Source organism: Mobula hypostoma, chromosome 8 (assembly GCF_963921235.1).
Source record: "Mobula hypostoma chromosome 8, sMobHyp1.1, whole genome shotgun sequence".
Taxonomy (NCBI): Eukaryota; Metazoa; Chordata; class Chondrichthyes; order Myliobatiformes; family Myliobatidae; genus Mobula; species Mobula hypostoma.
The window spans coordinates 88,401,031-88,423,420 of NC_086104.1; the positions used below are offsets into that span (position 1 = coordinate 88,401,031).

Below are 22,390 nucleotides of genomic sequence, written 5' to 3' on the forward strand. Positions count from 1 at the left end.
CATTACTTTCTCCTCTGCTACAGATATTAATGGAAGGGTATCTTTTAGACAGGATATCAGGACAACACTGTTCTACAAAATAGTGCAATTGCATGTTTATCTTTCACCTCGGAGGGCTCCAAGTTAACCTCTCAACTGAATGCCTGCTCCTCCAACAAAGCACTGCACCATCAGCACCGTGCAGGAGGGAGGGTAGCATCCACCATTCAGGACCCTCGCCATCCAGGACATGCTCTCTCCTCATTACTACCACCAGAGAGGAGGGAAGGAGACTGAAGACACACTGTCAGCATTTTAGGAACAGCTTCTTCTTGGCCGGCTGGGTGGCGCAATGACGTCAGTGCCAGACTCTGGAACGGAGGCTCCCAGATTTGAACTCAGCCGGGTCCGCTCCTGAGTACGCTTTCCATCCGTACTGGGTTGAGTGTCGAGATCGCAACTCGACCTCGTAAAAATAAAGGGAAAAATACTGCCAAAATGTCTGTGAGAGGAGTGGCGTGCCACACAGTCTCTCTCTCTCTCTCTCTCTCTCTCTCACTTCCCACCTTGTAAAGGCATGAAAAAGACATCGTCTCGCCAACATCGCACACACACGGTCGCACGCACGCAGACACACACGCCAAAAAAAGGAACAGCTTCTTCCGCTCTGCCATCAGGTACTTGAACAGATAATGAACCCATGAGCACTACGTCACTACTTATGATCTCTTTTTGCACTCTTTATTTAATTTATATTCTATATTTATCATTTATAGTATATTTTATGCATTGCACTGTAGTGCTGCCCCAAAACAACAAACTTCACGACATACATCAGGGATAATGAACCTGATTCTGCCTGGATCATTATCCGTACTATACTTTTGGGAATCTGGGTGTGTTAGCATGGACAACATTAATTTCCCAGCCTTAATGACCCTTGAGAAAGTGCTGGTGATCTGCCTTCTTCAGGCGCTGCCGCCTTTCTGATGAAGGTTCCCCACAGTGCTACTGGGTAGGGTGTTCGAGGAGTTGGATTGAGTGATGTTGAAGGGCTGACAGTAGGTTTCCAAGTTAGGGTAGCGTGCGACTTGAATCCACAGCCTTCTGGTTCAATGCCAGAAGGTGATTGACAGAATCATGATTGGCAGCCATTCGACTGTGTGGCAGGTGGCAGGCTCCAGTTCCTTGCTGCCTTTTGTGTCTGAGGCCTGAGGCAAGGAATGACTCGGCAGGTGTAGGGGGTGCGGAGATGGAAGGGGCAGGCAGGTGTGACATTCACATGGCCTATGCTTGCCTTGCCATCACAGAGTTGTGTGAGGCCTACAGGGAAATCTCTGGTGCATGTTGGGGTAGTATCAGTTTAGGCTAGTTTGAGAAGGTTGGACACATCATTGACTCCTGGCTATAGGCACCATTTCTTACATAAAATGAAATACTTTCATATTTTCCTTGCATCATAATTTGGGAGGTAATGGTGGCTCGGTAACATATATTGAGGGGTGGTGTAGTTAGTCGAGCTCCTGCAATGTGGTTTCAGTTCTGACCTCCAATGTTGACTGTGTAGTGTTTGTATAGTGTGCTCACCCTGTGACTTTGTGGGTTTCCTCTGGGTGCTCTGGTTTACTCCTACAACCCCAAAGATGTGCAGGTTGGTAGGGAAATTGACCATAGAATGCAGATGTAGAATCCGGGGGGTGGGGTGGGGAATGCCCCTAAGTGTGTGGATGAGTGTCAGAAGAGGGATAAAATGGTTAGTGTAGGATTAGTTTCAAAATGGCTGCTCGATGACCTGGTGCAGACTTGGTTGTCCATGGGACCTGTTGTTGTGCTGTTACTCACTAAAGCTGCATACATCTCTACCCACATAATAGGTTCTGCCACCGAGCTGCTTCTCTTTTTGATACGGCACCCACAGTGTAGCCACTTTCAGGAAATAGAAACTGCAAACGGAAGTGAGGGTTTGCAGCTTCTGACTTTGAGCAGAGTATTACCGGTTCTGTTGCCACGTCTCATTGGCTGTTTCAGAACAGAACAGATGCAGAACATCAGAACGAAGAGCTGGGGTGGGGCTTTGGAACAGTTCAACCTGGGCTCACGCACTCTGCCCTCAAGAACATGCCAACCTACTGCTAAAGGGTTTGGGGACCAGACTGACCGTTAGACATGTAATTTGTTACATTGTTTGGGGCTGAGGAGGAAGATTCCCAGTCCTTAGTAAATTCCTCAAGGCAAAGAAAATTGTGCTTCCCAAGTAACCTTAAGAGTGTCAGGTCTTTCTAAAGCACTCTACAGTGACTGATATATCCTCTGGAGTGTAGACACCTCGATATAGAAATTGTGATAGCACATTCAGAGATGTCTGTTTATGTTCAGCAAGATTCCACTGAGTAATTCAGTGATGTTAGAGGATCAATATTAGCCCGGACACCACAGAGAGCTCCATTACTCTTTTCCTGATGGCTCCATTGGCTTTTCTTTATACCTTTAGAGGCTTTGACAATCCTGTGGTTCTCACCGGAAGGTCAGCCTACGTTTTTATTCTCAGCTCTGCAGAATTAGACTTCTAATTTCCCTTATGGTTTAATCTTACCTTGCTCCCAAGGGCTTCACTAGATTAATGTCTTTTCCAGGCTGGAACACCCAAGCCTCTTCAGTCCCCTGTTCTTCTCTTGTCAAACTTCAAGGGTTTCTGGACTGGCCTCTGTGATCAGGCTGGAGAGAATAGGAGGAGTTAATTTACAGGGCTCGGCTTAAAGGGTTAGGAATGGGGAGCAGGTGTGGCTTATAACTAATTATACAGTGCTTTCAAAATTCTAGCGATGTACAGTGGATCAACTATCTGTGGTAGACAGTTTATAATCCTTCTGTGAAATGCACACCCTGTGGTCTGACCTGAGAAATGAACTGGTTTTGCATTGAGCATATATTCTGTGATTTTTATAATGTATTTCAATAATTCTGTTTGTTATGTTGATTCCTGCTGCACAGTGGTTGAACATGATTTCTATGATATGTCGTTAGTTTCTGGAGATGGTGATGTTCTTAGCTGTCGGGCGTTGGAGCTGGGCTGAGTCTGGCTAGGTCAGGAACCACTCTTGGGACCACCTTGATATCAACCTTCTATATCCTGACATCATACAATGGCAAACTTATAATACCAAACTTATGTTGACACTATTACAACTGAGTGCCTTGAGTTGCAGTGTATGAGAATGTATTTCATAATTAAAGCTAAATGGGGTTTACCACATTAACTGATAACCTAAACACAGTGCTATTATGGCACATTAAAACTCAATTGTAGCACTGGCCTGTATTCGTTGGACCACCCCCACAGCCGCTGAGAAATTGGGCAAAGTTTCTCACACTCCTTGTGCTGATCTGCTTCAATCTCTCCAGCATTCCCTATGCCAAGTGGCAAGTCGTCTTTCTTTGGACCACCCATTCATTTCAAGTACAATGACACATCAATTTCTAGTGACTGTGACCAGAAATTGTAGCAACAAATAATGCACAGGAGTTTTAATAATGTCAGGCAGCAGGAAATGCATTGAATGGAGTTACCAAAAAAACCCCTGGTAACACAAAACAGTTGAGTTGGATGAAATTTTATGTATTTGAACCATAGGCCCTAAATGGATAGGGAAGTCACACTGCAAGGGAGCAAAGGTCATGATTCTCTAAACTTTCTAGCATGTGGGCTTGGGCTGCAAATATGGTAAGATAGATGATGAGCTGCAGCAGGATGTGTGATAGACACGTATGCGGAGGAGAAGGTTAAAGATGCAGTGAGACAGGAGTTTCTTTCACAATATTCTTTTAAGTAGTTTTGCTTTGAGTGGCAGGCCACAAGAGTAACCACACAGAACATATTTTATTTCTGGACCGCAAGGCCCTCCCTGTTGAGCTTAGTTCCACAACCCTCTTTAGTCTCGCTCTGTTTGGTCTAGTCATAGGCAGGACATTTGAACACCGGCCCTCAAGTTGGTCCTATAATTCAATAGCTGACCTGTCCCAGGGCCCTTCTGAACCAGTTGCACATTGTGTCAATTCTCTGATCTTTCACAGTTCATTTGCATCCCCTTTAAGCATTCCCTATCATTTAGCCTCCACAGCTCTCCAGGATCAAGAATTCCAGAGGTTCATTTCCCCCTCCAAGAAGAACTTCCCATCACTTGAGTTTGAAATGCTGGCCTCCCATTATTGTTACCATGTTCCCTTATTTGAGATTCTCCCACAAGTGGAACCATCTTGACCTGTACTCTACCAAGCTCTCCAAAGGATCTTGTACATTTAATAAGAACATACCTCATTCTTCTAAACTCAAAAGAATATGGATAACATTTCCTCAGCTACTCATGATAAATAGGGGCTGTGGACAATTCTGATTTGATGGAGACGGACGTGAAAGCACAGAGGAACATCTGGAGAAATTTCTGAAATACTCATTTGCTGCTGTCGTTACTGAATGACAATAATTACTAAATGACAATCAAAGGGGACTGCGTGTCTTCATAATCTAAATAAGACAGACATGTCACCCCAGCAAATAGTATGTTAAGTCTTTACTGGACTGCCTCAAAGCCAATGTGTCCTTCCTTAAATAAGCAGACCACAATTATGCGTGGTATTTCAGATGTGGCCTCATTAACACTCTGTACAATTGTAACAATACTTCCCTATTTCTAAATGCCAACCCTCTAGCCATAAAGGTTCCCTTCTTACTACTCCTGCTTGCTAAATTTTTGTGCATTTCACTCATCCGCATCCTTCTCCATTCCGGCCGTGGCCTGCCTGATGTTCCTTATCAAAGTGCACAAGCTCACATGTTCCCACATTTAGTGAAGTTTTTGCCCACTCACTCAACTTAGCCGGAACCCATTGTGAAGACCTAATACCCTCTGCAACATGCCCTCCTACCTGCTTTGGGGTGATCAGTAAACTTGGATGCCTGGCACAACATCTACACCTCTACGTTATTCATATCAATCGTAAAAATTTGGGGCAAAGAGGTGCTGTGCTAAATGAGCATTTGAATCACTAAGGCATCAATTAAGTGCTGGTAAACGGGATTAGTACTGCTGGTTCCTTAACAGTTGTGAAAAGTAGGGTGGCTGTTTGACCTTGTTTCTGTGCTGTATGACTTCATGACTCTCTGACTAACACCACTAGGAAGAAGGTACAGGAGCCTCAGGACTCACACCACCAGTTTCAGGAACAATTATTACCCTTCAACCATCAGACTCTTGAACTAGAAGGGATAGCTTCACCTAAGAGAGTGGTGAATCTGTGGAATTCTCTGCCCAGGGAAGCAATTGAGGCTTCTTCACTAAATATATTTAAGATACAGTTAGATAGAGTTTTGCATAGTAAGGGAATTAAGGGTCATGGGGAAAAGGCAGGTAGATGGAGCTGAGTTTTGGACAGATCAGCCATAATCTTATTGAATGGCGGGGCAGGCTCGATGGGCCGGATGACCTACTCCTGCTTCTATTTCTTATGTTCTTATGTTCTTAACTTCACGTGCCCCACCATTGAGATGTTCCCACAACCTATGGACTCACTTTCAAGGACTCTTCATCTCATGCTCTTGATATTTATTGATTATTAATTTTTTTTTGTATTTGCACAGTTTGTTGTCTTTTGCACACTAATTGAGTGCACAAGTCGCCGCTGTCTTTCATTAATTTTATTATGGTTATTATTCTGTTATTGTTTTTATTGAGTGTGCCTGTAAGTAAATGAATCTCAGGGTTGTATATGGTGACATATATGAACTTTGATAATACATTTTGAACTTAGTTACACCTTCCAGCCTGTATTTATTCCGACTCTTGTCTTCTTTGCGATAATTAATTTTTCACTCCTTCGGCTAAAAACCACCTCGTACGTGGCATCTCATCAAATTCCTTCTGAAAATCCAAATGCAATTCATCTACAGGTTCCCTGCTGCTTTCAGAGCTCCAGCAGATTTGTCAAACAGGATTTAACTTTCATAAAATCACGTTGATTTGTTTTGATTAAATTAAGATTCACTGAATTACTAGCTATTTCTTCCTTGGAGTCCAGTGTCTTGCCAACAGTAGATATTGGGCAACGGGCTTATAGTTACCTGCTTTTGACTTCCTCCCTTCCTCTGGGTGTCTTCCTTTCTGCTGAAATTCTGAGTTCTCAAAGAAATCTTAACCAATTGCTTCAGTACCTTCGCGGACACTTTATTATTTAGAAAAGTGCAGTCCATGAACCTGGCAACTTTTCTATCTTTAGTCCAATTATTCTTTCTAATGTTTCAACCTTGTCGTCGTGATGGTTGAAAGTTCTTCCATTGCATTTGAAGCTAGCCTATTAGAAATATTTGGGATTTTTGCAGGATTCCTCACTGTACTGACTGTACCTTATCTGCCATTTGCTAGTTTCCCATTGTTAATTTACAAGTCTCACTCTATAGACTGACGGTAGAGGAGCTGTGCGAACTCTGTTGTTGTGCGGACCAGGCCCTCATCCTGCAGGGTCGCCTGTTGCAGCTGCCCAGTGGAGGAGTCCGCGAAGCAGGTGTGGAGTGGCTGGCTTCCACGCCAGGTTGAGGGCTGGCCCCTCCCGTCAGTGCTGCCCTCCTGTGTTTGCCCGATGGATTGCGTTTGTCTGCGGCTGCACTAGCGCAAGATGATCGGACTGCTGCGTGCTTGTTCTTGCAGAAACCTGGCTCCAGGGCAATATCCCATGCACCATCAGTCTGCAGGACATGACACTCGGGGACCTGGGCTATATTTTGTATGTCTGTATGTTTACTGTGTGCTACATATGTGCTATATGTGCCTTATGCTGTGTATGACTGTTGGTACTGTGTTTTGTACCTTGGCCCTGGAGTAATGCTGTTTGGTTTGACTGTATTCAAGGGTGTTCATGTATGGTTGAGTGACAAGTAAAATTGAACTTGATTCTTACTCCAGCTATTCTTCTCCTTTTTACTTTTCCATAACAGCCCTTGCTGTTTGATGTGATGTAACTTGCCTGACTTTTCCCACAATCTGTTTTTTTCCCTCTCATATGGTCTTTTTTTTGGATTATGAGGACACGCAGTCCTCTTTTATGTCATTTAGTAATGCATGTATTAAGAAATGATACAATGTTCCTCCAGAATATCACAGAAGCACATGACAAACCAAGACTAAAAAAAACTGACAAAAACCACATAATTATAACATATAGTTACACCAATGCAAAGCAATACCGCAATTTGATAAAGAACAGACCATGGGCACGGTAAAAAAAAAGTCTCAAAGTCTCTCAAAAGTTCCATCATCTCACGCAGACGGTAGAAGGAAGAAAAAAAACTTTCCCTGCCATGAGCTTCCAACGCCGCAAACTTGCCGATGCAGCACCCTGGAAGCACCCGACCACAGCCGACTCTTAAGTCCGTCCGGAAACTTCGAGCCTCCGACCAGCCCTCCAACACCGAGCACCATCTCTGCCGAGAGCTTCGACCCCGGCCCCGGCAACAGGCAATAGGCAAAGCCGAGGATTTGGGGCCTTCGTCTCCGGAGATTCTCGATCGCACAGTAGCAGCGGCAGCGAAGCGGGCATTTCAGAAGTTTCTTCAGATGTTCCTCCGTGCTTCTCACGTCAGTCTCCATCAAATCCGGATTGTGCACACCCCTCTCCTACTTACAAATACGATATCATTTTGGAGCAGCCGTGCGCGCTGCGTCGCGCCGCCATCTTCTCCTCCCCTCCTCTTGCCACTGGTTCCTGCCAAATTCCCTGATCCTCCAGTCTACCACAAGCCCTTGCCACTTGATTATGTTCTACTTTTTCATTTAATAATATCTTTCTTCACCTTCTTTGTTAACCATGGACGTTTCATTCTTTTTCCTGGCATGCCACTTTGTATTTAGGATAAACTTATATTGAGCATTGTGCACTAGCTGTCTAAATATCTGCCAGTGTTCATTCATTAATCCATTCCTCTGCCTATTTACTGAGTTCACTCAATTTTCATATTATTGTAATTGCCCTTTTTACATTGTTATAGACCCTGGATGTTAGCCCTCAAACTGTATCTGGAATTCTGCAATGTTATACTCACCGCCTGCTGGGGACCACGAACCACACGGGGCTGCCTGCCTCATTACACAGACCCATTGCATGCACCCATTTGGCCACTAGGTCATCAGCTCTGGGGGCTTCATCACATGACCCTCTCAAGATCCCATCAGTGTGTCCTTTCTTCCCACGCTACTTGGAAAGCAAGCGGCGCTTAATTGCTCCACAGCTATTGTGACCTCCATTCTCATTGTCAATGTAACACGCACCGAATGCTGGAGGAACTCAACAGGACAGGCAGCATCTACTTGTTACCTTCTCTGTCTACCCAGTCCTAGGACCCTCCTGATGTTGGGGCCAGGGTCCTTGAGCCCTTCTTGATAGTGGGCGTTGGTCCTCTGGACCATCCATTGTCAGGCTTGAGGCTGACCAATTACTAGCTCTGGCACCTAAGACCATTCTGCTCCAGTTGGCCTCCCTTCCAGGCGTGTGAAGTTCCAGGTCCCTTTTCTGCTCTGGGTCCTGGCGAACCTTATCGGATGACGCAGCTCCTTACCACGACATAGGTACAATCCCTGTGCGGAGAGGTCTGCGATTGTACAACACTGGTGTATAGTATTCGTGAGCACAGCTCTACCACTGAGAAATGCTGGTGTAAGCTGCAGGTCGAAAACTATAACACGTACGCAGTTGTTGGGCGCAGATCTGTCACTGTATAACGCTGGGGTACAGGGTTGGTTGATACAAACCTGTTGCCTATGAACATTAATGTAAGGACCCTGTGGGCAAAAGACCATTACTGTACGATGTGTACAGGACTGGAGGGCACAGGGCCGTCACTGTACGATGTGGACAGTACTAGTGGGCACATGACCATGGCATTTATTTGTAGACTTGAACAATTCTTGCCTGACGCTGATGCTGTAAAGGGCAGAGGTTTTGTGGATGGACGTGGGAAATGTGTCCAGCTTCCTGATGTAGAGTTAGCTGAGTGAGAAGTGTTTATTCTCTGAGATCAAAGTATGATCAGATAGATTTTCTTGCTCTCCTTTTATAATTTTTCTGATTGCTCTGGACTATTGCTTTCGTGGTCTGGATGTTTACAGACCTTGAGGACTGGTTTGCATTCAAGGCCAAGTTCAGGAATGGGTAACTGTCAGCTTTCTGTATTATGTTTCTTTTTTTCAATTTTAACTTATCACTTCATACCATCCACAGATTAAAAGATACAAGGTACATTTATTATCAAGTTATACACAGTATACAACCCAGAGGTACATCATCCCACAGACAGCCAGGAAACAAAGGAAACAGTGGAAGTTCAAAGGAAAACATCAATCCTGCCCCAATGTGCACAAAATAACAACTTGTGGAACGAGCGAATAACCAAATTTTGAACATAAAATGGAGAGAGTCCAGGCGTATTCAGTTCAGTTCAATCTAACACGGTGTTGTTCGTTATCTGCAGGCCTCCCTGATCAAAATCGCCCAAAATAGCAACAAAAACATGGAGCGACCAGAAATCAGAAACACATCATAATAGGAACTGCAGAGTCCAATCCACAAAAACGTGTTCATCAATCCTTGCCTGAGAACCAGGACTCCAGCACAATCCTCCGATACAGGAGGTGGTTTGGCCCTTTGAGCCTGTGCTGTGCCCTGGACCTCAAGTAACGGAGAGGGCTTTGCTGTGGCCCCCACTCACCCCCCCCCACAAACTGTCCCGTATTGTCGGAGTACATTGTTAGTCACCCCAGGCATTTCCTCTCTCGCTGTCATGTCTCATCTGTTGTGTGAAGGTGACATTCCTTCCCCTTGGGGCACCAGTCAATCGCAGAGTAGCTCTCAGAAGTAGAAGTAGCCCAGACTATGGTGAGTAAGGTCCTATTTGTATGGGCACGTTGAGACAAGTTTACTTATCAAGGCTTTTTTTTTTGCACTCACTTTAATTAAAATCAGTTGGAGACCCAAATAACTTCTTACAACTGAACGGTAAAACAAATAGAAACACATTCTTTTATTTGGCCCTTGCATTTTTCATTCTTGACAGGAACACGTGAAGGCACTGGGTGGGGATATTTCTGTTTTGTGCAGAGCTTGGCAACAGAAGAAAGAAGGGGCAGAATTGATTTTTTTAAGCTTGACTCCAAGGAGGAAGTAAGCAGAATCCCCTTCTCAGTGGGAGGAATGCAGTTCTGATAAAGGGCCTCAGACCTGATAGGTTAATGCTGTTTCTTTTATCAGCAGGCCTGATGATTGTTCCCAGTCTTTTCTGTGCTCATTACAGATCAAGGGAGGGTAAAAGGGAGGAGTCCAGGTGAACTGGGAATTCTGCAGATGGGAGAAAGGGTCGGCAGTCTGGGATGGTGATTCCTGGTCAAACTTGTGTCACGTTGGCCTTGGACTTCATTTAGATGGGGATCTGGGCTGATGAAGTTAAAGAATAGTTCATTTCCTTTGCACAGATACTGCCCGACCTGCTGAGTTGTTCCAGCCTTTTACTTCAGTGCTTCAGGAAGGTGGACCACATGTTGGTGAGACGGGGGCACCAGGCCTGCCCCGTGGCATTAGTGACATCAGGGACAGTTTCCCGGGGGAGTCTTCTTATTTGGCTCCAAGCTAAGAATAGCTGGAGGTCTAGGTGAGGTTGTTTGTCCCATGGATTGGCTGCCTGACCCACAGATTGGCTGAACTTGCAGTAAAAGCTTGGAATGAGTCAAAGGATTTTAACTGCATGGGTGGGCCAGTTGTAACCATGAACAAGCAATGGTAGCCTGTCCCGTGCTGGGGTTTGGCTGGAAGTCAATGGCTGTCAACGCTTTAGCAAAGGCTACTTTCCCTGTGCTGCAACTTGGGTATGTCTTCCTCGCATTGACTCTGCGAGAAAGGGTGAGAAAAACAAGCAGGCCCTGAAAGAAAATGAAGAGCAAAAGGCTGCAGATGGTGTGGTTATCGCAATGCGATTACAGCTTGGGGTGTTCAGAGTTCAATTCCGGCGTCCTCTGGAAGAAAATTTGTATGTTTTTCCTGTTTGTGTGTGTGTGTGTGTGTGTGTATCTCCAAATAAATAAATACAAATAATCAGAAACGGGTCAGGCAGCGTCTGCAGAAAGGGAAACAGTTAATATCTCAGGCCAAAAAGCCCTGCATCAGAACTGACAGAGAAAGAAGACCAGTTGGGTTTAAGTTGAACGATTCATATCTTTCACTCCTCTCTTCCACATCATTGAATTAGCAGAGAACATAGGGAGTAGCTGTGTGTGCAAAACCATAAAAATATCAGTTAAGAATGAGGGGGAGATGAAACCAGGGACAAGAACAGACGTGCTGGGAAAATCCTCGCTGAAAATATCACCCATTTCATCTGTGAGGGTTCAGCTATTCTTTAAACACTACACTGGTTAGCGGCTTCAAAGGCTACCCTGCTGGCAGCTCTGACTGTGCATCCCCTCTGGCCTGATTTGTATGATCAAGCTCGCTGCTCCTGATGCAAATAGTGAGAAGTCACCTGCAGTCCCTGAAGAAGGAATTATCATACATTTCTGTGGAAACACAACCTTTCCGCTTCCATTTTCAGTTATGGATGGTTAGAAACAGACAGCCTGCCCTAGCATGGACACCTTGTTTTGTATTTTTGGCAGCTTTTTTTCCTGCTTAACATGAAACTCTGAGAGAAATGCAGGCTGTGCAAACGCTAGGGTGAGTGTAGGTCGAATGACAGCGGGGAGATGAAGAGACATGCCTTTGCTGGGAGAGTTGTTACTATCCAGTGTGTACTGCTTGAAAGGATGGTGGGAGCAGGTTTGACTGCCAGTTTCAAAAAGGAAGTGGATATTTGTGTCAGAGCTCTGAGAGAAATACAGGGGAGTGGGGCTAATTGGACAGCTTGGAGGTGGTGCTGGCACAGTGGGCTGAATACCCTCATTCTGTGCTGTGTGACTCTATGGCAGCTGGGTTCACAGTTGATTCTAATTTGAACCCTGGAAGCTTTCAATAAAATCTGCGTCACGGGAAGAAAGTAATTTAATGTTACGTGACTGACATTGATAAATGGGAAGGAATGATGCACATGTCTGAGGAACACTTGGGCAGTTTAGAATCTGTACACTGAAATTCTCGAGTCTTGGGGTGAAAGCTTTTCTCCTTTTTTGCGTCAAATTTTATAAAGAGGCAACTCTTTTCTGACTTAGTTTTGGTACTGAGCTTCCTGTTGTCAGGAGTGACGTGACTTGCATTCAGAATTCTCTCTCAGGAAAGGATTTGGGTTTATTTGCACAGTATAGATTTTACTCACCACTTCAGGTTTTCACGTAGAGCGGCACCGACTGTAAAGCACCCCCGTGAGCTTTCATGGTCCTCACCAGCAGTCACTGCTGCCAGTTCCTGCCCATGGTTTCAGTGTGAAAAACAGCAGAGGAACCTGTTCTTGTAGAGTCGAGTGAGGGGGTAAATGTTGGTCAGTGTGCTGTGAGAGTTCTTTCCTATTCCAGTCTGAAGCAGTGCCAGGGACCAGCTGAGAGAGAGCACAATACACTTGGATGCTGCAGCTCTTTAGAAAGTGGGTATGTTTGGCGCAGCTCTTTTGAAAGAGGTGGTGATACGCCTGTACCAAAGGAGATGTCAGGTGCTCCTTCCCTGCGCTAGCCTGAAGGTCACCCTTGGGCAAGGTGTAGCACCCCAGCCCCCCACAATCAGGGTCACGTCAAGCCATGGGAACGGACGGTGGATGGTCGTGTGATCTCCTGGTTATGCGACTACTGACACCAGGCAGACAAACTCTGAATTGTATTGATAATGGCTGGGGTCACCCGTCTTATAAAGACGTTGCCCAGGAGAAGGCAATGATAAGCCACTTCTGTAGAAAAATTTGCCAAGAATAGTCATGGTCATGGGAAGACCATGATCACCCACGTTATATGAACACGGCACTTAATGAATGATCGAACTTCGGAAAGAGGGTACATTTGGCACAGATCTTTAGAAAGTTCAGGAAGTTTGACAGCAGTGTGGTAGGGCCAGTAGAGTCACTGCCTCACAGCCCCAGAGACCCTTGTTCAATGCCGTCTGTGTGGAGTTTGCCTGCTTTCCCTGTGATCTCATGGGATGCTCTGATGAGAATGTGGGAAGAATAAAAAATGAAACTAATGTAGGATTAGTAGGACTCTGTGGTCTGAAGAACCTGAATCCGTGCTGTATCACTATTAGACTCTATCTGGTTGTTCCAGGGGAAGCCAGTCCCACATGAAAGGTCTTGACCAAAAATGTCAATTTTCCTTCCATAGATGTTGCCTGACCCACTGAGTTCCCCTGGTATCTCGTGTGTTGCCCCAGACTACTGCTTTGTGCCTGCAAGTTATTCTTGCTCCAGAAGGGCTAGCAAGCAGACCTGTGGGGCCAAACGGTCAACTTCTCAAAGCTGTTTGAAGTATTGCGACCAATGCTCCCGCTGCATCTAGCTTTGCCTCTTTAAGCTTAGGTAATTGCTCAAGTGTGTGGTGTATGGTTTTGCACCTCCAGCTTCCAATCCAGTGGTGGAGGTGGTGACCCAGCATTCAGCCTGGACAGTTAATGAGGGGAGGTGGGCAGATCTCCATCCGGCAGCTGCCGTAGCCGGGTATCCAACGGAGGCCGAGTGGTGTTTATCAGTTGTTCACACGATTACACCAAACGTAAAAGAGACCAGAATAGATTCATCATCAGCAAATCACCTGTGATGGTGCTGTGCTATAATAAGCCTGCAGGATTGAGCCTTCTGCTGACTCTGTGATCACTGCATTATTAATTGTGCCTATGAATAATTTCAGTGTAAGTCAGAAAGAACCATTAATGCAGCAACAGGGGGAGAAAGAGGCTATTGTCCTGCAAAGTCTGTTCTCAGAAATGTTCTGCCCCACTTTAACTCCCACCCGCCAAGAAAATGAAGGGTTGGAGATGCTGGTAACCTGTACGTATGATAAAAGTGTGTTTGGTGACAGAATCATTTGGTTTGCTGTATTTCTTGATTGTTTCACAGTTCAGGAACGAGCACCAGATGCTAAGGTTCTGTTCAGCAAGTTGCCTGCAGAGGCAGTGTCTGTCACCGAGGCTGTTTCCTTGTGTGGAGCTAAAATTGGGCATGATTGACTAAGCGGTTAACAAAGCTCTGTCATGTCAGCTTCCTGCTTCCCTCCCATTGAGATAGGTCTTTCATTCTTGGTAATGATATGGCAGTTGTGCCATTTTCTGCCTGTGGTTAAGAGACACGCGATGGGGTTTCTAAGTCAGGATGTGGGACACTGGTGCTAAGTGGCCCCTCCTCTCTGGTAAATGAGATCTTCAGTTCACTGTGCGTACTTCCTGTCCAGGAGCCAATAAGCAAACACGAGGGCAGCGATGGTGTGGACAGTAGGTTTGTGATGGACAGGCCCAGATAAGGTGTAAATCCACAAGCTTTACTCACTGGTGTTTAGAAGAATGAAGTGGGGGGGGGGGGAACCTCATTGAAACATCTTGGTGTTCACCTGGCGGAGAATCTCACCTGGTCCCTCAACACCAGCTCCATAGCAAAAAAAGGCCCAGCAGTGTCTCTACTTTCTGCGAAGGCTGAGAAAAGTCCATCTCCCACCCCCCATCCTCACCACATTCTACAGAGGTTGTATTGAGAGCATCCTGAGCAGCTGCATCACTGACTGGTTCGGGAATTGCACCATCTCAGATCGCAAGACCCTGCAGTGGATAGTGAGGTCAGCTGAGAAGATCATCGGGGTCTCTCTTCCCACCATTACAGACCGTTACACCACACGCTGCATCCGCAAAGCAAACAGCATTATGAAGGACCCCACGCACCCCTCATACAAACTCTTCTCCCTCCTGCCATCTGGCAAAAGGCACCGAAGCATTCGGGCTCTCATGACCAGACAATGTAACGGTTTCTTCCCTCAAGCCATCAGACTCCTCAATACCCAGAGCCTGAACTGACACCAACCTACTGCCCTCTACTGTGCCTATTGTCTTGTTTATTATTTATTGTAATGCCTGCACTGTTTTGTGCGCTTTATGCAGTCCTGGGTAGGTCTGTAGTCTAGTGTAGTTTTTGTGTTGTTTTACGTAGTTCAGTGTAGTTTTTGTATTGTTTCATGTAGCACCATGGTCCTGAAAAACGTTGTCTCGTTTTTACTGTGTACTGTACCAGCAGTTATGGTCAAAATGACAATAAAAAGTGACTTGACTTGACTTGACTTGAAGTGTTGGACCAGCCTCAGATGAAAGGATGTCCATTTAGAGCAGAGATGAGGAGGAATATCTTTAGCCATAAGGTGGTGAATCTGTGGTATTCATTGCTACAGATAGCTGTGGAGGCCAAGTCATTGGGTATGTTTAAAGCGGAGCTTGACTGGTTCTTGATTACTAAGGGTGGGGTCAAAGGTTATAGGGGGAATGCAGGAGTTTGGGGTTGAAAGGGATAATAAATCACCCATGATGGAATGATGGAGCAGACTTGATGGTCTGAATGGCCTAATTCTGCTCCTATATTTTATGACCTCATGGTCTAAGCTGTAGTCCATTGCACACACATATAGGATGGGTGATAAAAGAATTGCATTGTGACTGAGGGGCTTGGTTAAACAGAATGATATGAGAATTACCTGGAATCCTGAAGCACAGAAGTGATCATTTGGTTCGAAAGCCTACGACAGAGTTCCTGCTCCCACTTTGCCTCGTCCTCCCCTATCAACACCTACTGTTGCCTTCGAGGCGTGAGCGACGGCGCCCGCTGGAATCTGGAGCGAATATCAAACGGCTGGAGGAATTCAGCAGGTTGAGCAGCATCCGTGGGGGCAGGGGGATTGTAGGCATTTGATAATTGGTTTATTATTCTCATTTGTACCAAGATACTTTGAAAAGCTTTTGTTTGCCAGACAAATCATTCCATACATAAGTACAACTGTTTCGTACAAAATGTAAACCAATGATAGAATGCAGAATATAATGAGAAATGATGGTGAGAGATAGAAAAATAAACTGTAAGGGCTATGGTGAGGTAGATTAAGAGAGGAGATATCTTTCCTTATTGTCCAGGAGGTCCATTTAAGAGTCTTGTAACAGCAGGATTGAAGCTGTTCTTGAGCCTGGTGGAAGATGTTCTCAAGGTTTTGTATATTTTTGCCCAATGGTGGGGAGGGGCCGGAGGGGAAGAAGGAATGACTGGGTTGGGAGGGACCGTTGACTATGTTGCCTGTTTTCCTGAGGTAGCTTGAAGCATAGAAGTGACAGAATCAATGGAGGGAAGGCTGGTTTTCATGCTAGATTGGCTCTGTTCACAACTCTCCGCAATTCCTTGCAGTCTTAGGCAGAGCAGATAGGATGCATTACGTGGCACATCTATAGAAACCTATTTGTTTATTTATTGGGATACAGTGCAGAATAGGCCCTTTGAACCACGCCGGCCAGCAATTCCCCAATTTGATCCTAGCCTAATCACAGGACAATTGACAACGACCAACTAACCGGAGCACCCGGAAAAAACCCATGTGGTCACGGGGATAACATACAAACTCCTTACAGGCAGCAGTGGGAATTGAACCTGGGTTGCCTGTACTGTAAGGTGTTGCGCTAACCACTTCACTACTGTGCTGCCCAATTGGCGGGGTGGGTGGGGGGGGGGTTCAAGCAGACGATGTTGAAGTGCTTTGGCTTTCTAAGAAAATAGAAGTGCTAGTGTGCTTTCTTGAACTGAGCCACCATGTGTCTGGAGCAGGACAAATTGTTGGTAATACTTACATCTAGAGAGGTGAAACTTTTAGCTATCCCCACCTCAGCTGACCCAAAACATTGACCAACCCTTTATCTCTATTGCTACTGTCTGATCCACTGAGTTCTTCCAACACCTACTATTGCCTTTCCCCCGAATACTGTATTTAGTTTCCCCAATCGAAGTAAGGCCTCACCAATGACTTACAAAGCCTCAACATTGCGTCCTTGCTATTATATTCTAGTCCTCTCAAAATGAATGCTCACATTGCATTGGTCTTCCTCACCACCAACTCAACCTGCAAATTAACAAAAGATCTGCTGGCATTGGAGAGAGTCCCGAAGAGGTTCATGAAAATAGAATGATCCCAGGATTGAATAGGTTAGCATATGAGGAGTATTTGATAGTTCTGGGTCTGTACTTGCTGCAGTTTGGAAGAATGAGAGCAGATCTCATTGAAACTTATTGAATATTGGAAGGCCTAGATAAAGTGGACGTGGAGAGGATGTTTCCATTAGTGAGGGAGCTATGACCAGAGGGCGCAGTCTCAGAATAGAGAAATGTTCATTTAGAATAGAGATGAGGAAGAATTTCTTTAGCCAGAGGATAGTGAATCTGTGGAATCCATTGCCACAGGTGGCTCTGGAGGCCAAGTTATTGGGTATATTTAAAGTGGAGGTTGATAGGTTTTGGTTAGGCAGGGCTTCAAAGATTATGGGGTAAAGGCAGGAGAATGGGGTTGAGAGGGTTTAATAAATCAGCTGTGATGGAATGGCAGAGAAGATTTTATGGGCCAAGTGGCCTAATTCTGCCTCTATGTCTTATGGTCTCATGATCTTACTCCTGGCAGCTGTCATTCCAGGCACCTACCCGTCTCTTTATATAACAAAAAACTTGCTGCCCCACATACCTCCGAAGGCCTTTCATCCTCTCACCTTAAATGCATGTCTCCAGTTCTTGACGTTTCTACCTTAGCATACCCGAGGGAAATAGTCTGACTCTCTATTCTATCTATATCTCTCTTAACTCTATAAGCTTCTATCAAATCTCCCCACAGCCTCTGATATTCCAGAGAAACTGATCTAAGTTTGCCCAACCTCTCCTTATTTTCTCATACCCTCTAACCCAGGCAGCATCCTGGTAAACCTCTCGTGCGCCTTTTGCAAAGTCTGTACATCCTTGCTGTAACAGGGCAACCAGAACTGAACACAATACTCCAAATGCGGCCGAACAGAAGTTATATACTGCATTATACTTGGCGCCCTATTCAATAAAGGCAAGCATGCCACACACCTTCTTTACCACTCTATCAACTAGCGTGGCCATGTAAACCCAAAGATGGATCTGTACGTCAATGGGATCTTGGGGATCCCTTTTCTATACATATACGAGAGGTGATTGCTAAATTTGTGGTCTAAGGTAGAAGGGGTCAATTTTAGAAATCCTAGCACATTTATTTTTCAACATAGTCCCCTCCTACATGTACACACTTAGTCCAGCGGTTGTGAAGCATACAGATCCCGGCTTTGACGAAGTGGTCTACAGCAGGGGTGATTGATAAGTTCGTGGCCTAATGTACAAGGGGATGAGTTGTTAACTTCAAACTTTCTGCATTATCACTCAAAGAGTTGAACTGAACGTGCATGCAACGAGAGCGTCTTGGACCTCCAGGTGGTCCACAGCAAGGGTGATTGATAAGTTTGTGGCCTGCGGTAGATGGAGATGAGTTATACCGCTCTCGTTATATGCATGTGCAGTTCAGTTCTTTGAGTGAAAATGCAGAAAGTCTGAAGTTAATAACTCATCTCCTTCTACCTTAGGCCACAAACTTATCAATCACCCCTGCTGTGGACCACTGGAGGTCCAAGACACCGACTTCTACAAGAAAGGGATCTGTATGCTCCATGACCGCTGGATTAACTGTGTAAATGTAGGAAAAATAAATGAGCTAGGTTTTCTAAAATTAACTCCTTCTACCCTAGGCTACGAACTTATCAATCGTCCCTCGTACCTTACGGTTATTATAGCTGGGGGTGGTAATGGAGATAAGCTCCCAATAAGTGTAAATGCTCCCAATGGTGTGCGGCTCAAATAGCCTCTGACAAACAAGTCCAGCTCCTGGCCTTCACGCGTGGTTTAGCTACTAAGCCCGCCAGAGCTGTTTCTACTGACAGGAGCAGGGGCAAAGGTGAGTTGCTGGTGCCCTAAAACCAGTCGCTTTGAACAGATGGGGCTCATCAGCCGTGGTTGGCGGCTCATCTAGGAGAAAAACTTTGGGGCCGTACTCACTCATGGGGAAGGACTCGGGAGTAAACCCCGAGGGAAAAATCCAGAGCTGGAGTCCCTAAGGCAGTCCTACATTGAGTTCAATGCTGACTGCAACTCCTGCGACGCTGCTGGTGCCAAACTGTATCGGTCTCTGCTGTTCCTTTGGGTTTATCAGATGGAGAGTAGGAGCTTGCTACATGGGTAACAGCTTGTTCTCCATATTGTACTGCCCAGGCCTGTGTATCTAGTCAGCTAGAACGCAATATCCATGGTTGACCCTGACTCATGAAGGCCTCCACCTGCTCATACCTCTACGTCTGCCTTCGGCAGCGTGGTGATCAACCTGCACATCTTTGGGAAGTGGGAGGAACTGGATCACCCAAAGAAAATCCACGTGTTCATCAGGGGAGCGTGCAAACTCCATACCGACAGCACCAGAGGTCAGGATTGAGCCTGGGTCACTGATCCTGTGAGGCAATAGCTCTACGAATGACAGAAATGTGTAGTCCATAAAGAAGATATGAGAGAATTATGGATGAACAGATTAGGACAATAAGATATAGGAGCAGAATTAGGTCATTTTGCCCATCGAGTCTGCTCTGCCATTTCATCATGGCTGATCCAAGTTTCCTCTCAGTGCTAATCTCCTGCCTCCTCCCCGTATCCCTTCATGCCCTGACCAATCAAGAATCTATCAACCTTTTCCTTAAATATATATAAAGACTTGGCCTCCACAGCTGCCTGTGGCAACGAATTCCACAGATTCACCACTTTCTGGCTAAAGAAATTCCTCCTCATCTCCACTCTAAAGGGACGCCCCTCTATTCTGAAGCTGTGTCCTCTGGTCTTAGACTCACTCACCATTGGAAACATCTTCACCACATCCACTCTATCAAGGCCTTTCACCTGAAGTCATTATAAGAGGGAAAGATAGAATAAGTAGGAAGGATCTATTTCCCTTAGCAGTGTTTAAAACCAGAGGGCATAGTTTTAAAGTTAGTAGAGGAACATAGAACATAGAACATGGAATAAAACAGCACATTACAGGCCCTTTGGCTCACAATGTTGTACCAACCCTCAAACTCTGCCTCCCATATAACCCCCCACTTTAAATTCCTTCATATACCTGTCTAGTAGTCTCTTAAACTTCACTAGTGTATCTGCCTCCACCACTGACTCAGGCAGTGCATTCCACGCACCAACCACTCTCTGAGTAAAAAACCTTCCTCTAATATCCCCCTTGAACTTCCCACCCCTTATCTTAAAGCCATGTCCCCTTGTATTGAGCAGTGGTGCCCTGGGGAAGAGGCACTGGCTATCCACTCTATCTATTCCTCTTAATATCTTGTACACCTCTATCATGTCTCCTCTCATCCTCCTTCTCTCCAAAGAGTAAAGCCCTAGCTCCCTTCATCTCTGATCATAGTCCATACTCTCTAAACCAGGCAGCACCCTGCTAAATCTCCTCTGTACCCTTTCCAATGCTTCCACATCCTTCCTATAGTGAGGCAACCAGAACTGGACACAGTACTCCAGGTACCTAGGATGGACTTAAGAAAAAAATACTCTATTCACCCAAAAGACCATTGGCATAGAAATATTATCTGAAAGGCTGTTGGAGGGAGAAAAGCTCAGCATATTTAAAAAGTACTTCAATGTGTACTTGATCTGCAGTGCCAGGACCTAGTGCTGGAACGTGGGATTAGGCTGGGCAGCTCTTTCTGACCAGCACAAACAGGATGGGCCAATTTCCATTTCTATGATTAGCGTGGATCGTTTTGTGGTTGGGAAATTATGTTATAAGTTGAAGTTGTCATTCTTGTGAGGCTGTTCAACAATCTGAAATCAATGTGGGCAAATGCATTCAGCCAAAGTGTTTTGGGCTCGAGGCCTTGAATCTGGTAATGGGTAATTGATTTATTATTGTCACATGTACTGGGATACAGTGAAAAGGTTTTGTTTGTATGTCATCTAGACAGATCATTCCATGTACAGTATAAATACTCTGAGGTAGTACAACAGGGGGAAACAATGCAGAATACAGTGTTCGAGTTGCAAAGTACATTGTAGGTAGACAAATAAACCACAAGAGTCACAATGAGATAGACTGAGGGACCAAGAGTTCACCTTTATCATATCTCAAGTCCTTTCAAGCATCTTAAAACGTCGAGATAGAGCTGTCCTTCAGCCTGGTGGTATCAGTTCTCAAGTGCTTGTAAGGGGAGAGAAGAGAGGTTGCCTGCTCTGGGAGGGGTTCTTGTTCACACTGACTGCTTTTCCACGGTAGTGGGAAGTGTAGACAGGATCACTGAAGGGGAGGCTGGTTTATATGGCCCCTAATTACATGCTCCCACCACACAGGTACAGGACTCATCACTACAGTCGAGAAGCTGACTGAGGCAGGCTGGGTGCTGGAGTGGGTGGGGCTGTTCATTTCACCCCCACCTTCCCAACTAAGCAGATGTGAGTGAATGTGTCCTGACGTTCGTAAGCACAATTTTGGGCCTCTGTGGAGCGTAGGCGGGAGCGATCACTACTTTTCAGGCGAGATAATTGTAGCATGTTCTGAGTCAGATCACACAGTTATTTTCAGCAGCCTTTCTCTGCGTGATGAGAGAACCGACTACTGACCGTGAAGCCCTTGATTAATGAGAGGATGTGTATAAGGCACTGTGCTAAATCTCAGTGAATTTATTTACTCTGAGAGTCTAATTCTCATGCAATTCAGGAGCAGCCTACCATGTCTGCATCAACTGTTTTCATCAATCCTACACCAGTCCCATTTTATTCTCCCTGCAGCGGCTCCTCCCAGAGTTTGTCACTCAGCTACAGACTAGGGGCAATCTAGACCAAGTATTTAACTTACCAGCCTCGCACCCTGGGAGCTGGGAGGAAACTAGAGAAACCCACGCAGCCACAGGGAGAACGTGCAAACCCCACATGGGCAGTAGCAGAGAGCAGGATCGAACTTGGTTCACTGGAGCTGAGAGACAGCAGCTCTACCAGCTACTCAGTGTAATCCCGGATTAACTGAGTGGATTTTCCCTAGAGCTCCCTTGATGTCAAACCAGAAAGAAAGTACCTTAGATTGTCCATGGCAGAGATCTCTGCTTGTGAGCTAATGAGCCAGCTAGTTGGCCATTCACTGGAAAGGCAGGATGGTAATGGGGATGTAACACATGCCTCTACCAGTTGGAGTTTCTCTGCACGCTTCTTCAGAGTGATGGCTTATTTATGGGCTTCCACTGAAGTTTAGCCGGGTGAGTGCCAACCATTCCTGTTCTGTTCTCACTGGACTTTGGCCTGAGGGAGTGTGATTCCAAGATGTGTGGTGCAGACCGGCGCACTGGAATTGTCAATGGAGAT

General features: G+C 45.5%; 1 protein-coding gene and 1 long non-coding RNA gene across 2 annotated transcripts in view; one reads left to right on the forward strand and one right to left on the reverse strand.

The window, feature by feature from the left end:
- The window catches only part of LOC134350704 (uncharacterized), a 46,165-nt gene extending 33,607 nt beyond the window's left edge, over positions 1 to 12,558 (reverse strand). Inside the window, exons 1-2 of the long non-coding RNA XR_010018970.1 lie at positions 12,320 to 12,558; positions 2,573 to 2,694 (exon numbers count right to left, since the gene is read on the reverse strand). This is a non-coding gene — a long non-coding RNA (uncharacterized LOC134350704). The remainder of the gene's footprint in view (positions 1 to 2,572; positions 2,695 to 12,319) is intronic.
- Positions 1 to 22,390, forward strand: part of syne1b (spectrin repeat containing, nuclear envelope 1b) — a 504,374-nt gene that overhangs the window by 9,567 nt on the left and 472,417 nt on the right. The window lies entirely within an intron of this gene.